Below are 1,592 nucleotides of genomic sequence, written 5' to 3' on the forward strand. Positions count from 1 at the left end.
TAATTCCCCCCCAAACCACCCTAGTCTCCCCTTCACCCCTCCATCCCCCCATATACCATATACTCTTTCCCACCACCTTACCCTATTACCTAACCCTTAGGTAGCGGAAAGCTATGCCAGACTTTTTAGATGTATGTAAATTGTAATACATTCCTTCCACAATTTCCAGCACCTAGGAATGTGACAGAAGAAAGCTGTAAGATCAATATGGGCAGGAAGTGTCATATACGCAGGAGACAATAGTGCCTGGGTGCTGAGTAATACATGTAATAGTCACATTTACTATATATATATATATATATATATATATATATATAGTTAAATATAAACACAAACAGAAATGACATTCCAGGCATCTGCTGTTTCCTCTATAAATAATGAATTTGGTCAGGCAGATAAAGCCGCAGCCAGAATATAGGCATGCCGCATATCATTGCAATCAGCATAAGCTGTGTGTGCGTCCTATTCGCTTTGCAAATAAGATGCATTTTAAGGGGAAAACTTGGATGAAATAATGCTTTGCGCTACTCAGTCACACCACGGCATGCATGACTAGAGCGTAGTGTTTAAGGCGCAAGGAGGCTAGCTATATGTCTTCACATGTATGTCTGTGTGCAACTGAGTCCCTGATTCAAGCACTCGAGGAAGAAGGGATAATGGAGGGAAGAGGTACGCAAACTGTAAGGTCCACCAGACCGACAGAGCGTCTACCAGAAGAGCCCCCTCGTCCCTTGTTCTTGACCCGTACACAGGCAGCTTATTGTTGTGTCTGGAGGCCATGAGGTCTATTTCCGGAAGGATCCACCTGTTCAGTAAGAGTTGAAACACCTCCTGGTGAAGAGACCATTCCCCTGGATGCACGTCTTGAAGGCTGAGGAGGTGGGCTTCCCAGTTGAGCACTCCTGGTATGAACACAGCCGTGATGGCTGGGAGATTGCCCTCCGCCCAAGCCAGAATGCGGGACACCTTCATCAATGCCGCCTGACTTCGGATTCCTCCTTGTCGGTTTATGTAAACCACTGTGGTAGCATTGTCCGACTGTACCTGCACGGGTTTTCCGTGGAGAACATGTCCTGACTGCTGAAGAGCTCTGAACACTGCTCGAAGTTCCAATATGTTGATTGGAACCGCAGATTCTGCTGTTGTCCACCATCCCTGAAACAAGTGTGCACCTATTACTGCTCCCCAGCCTCGGAGAGTGGCATCCGTTGTCAGAAGGACAAAGTCCGCAATCCAAAAGGGATACCCCTTGTTTAGATGAGCCATCTGCAGCCACCAGGCCAGAGACCGATGTACCTCCGGAGAAAGCACCATTGTCGGTGTCTTTATCCGATGGGGCAACCCATTCCATCTGGAGAGGATCAATTTCTGCAGAGGTCTGGAGAGAAACTGGGCATACTCCACCATGTCGAACATCGACACAATGCATCCCACTAACCTCATTGCCGAGTGAATGGACACTCGGCAACTCTGAAGGCAACTGCGTACCTTCACCTGCAATGCAGAGATCTTTACCACCATCACAAAGATCCTCTGTTGTTGAGAGTCCAACAGGGCTCTGAGATGGAGCATCCTCTGTGAGGGAACCTGGG

Source organism: Taudactylus pleione, unplaced genomic scaffold (assembly GCF_031769625.1).
Source record: "Taudactylus pleione unplaced genomic scaffold, aTauple2 ptg002235l, whole genome shotgun sequence".
Classification (NCBI taxonomy): Eukaryota; Metazoa; Chordata; class Amphibia; order Anura; family Myobatrachidae; genus Taudactylus; species Taudactylus pleione.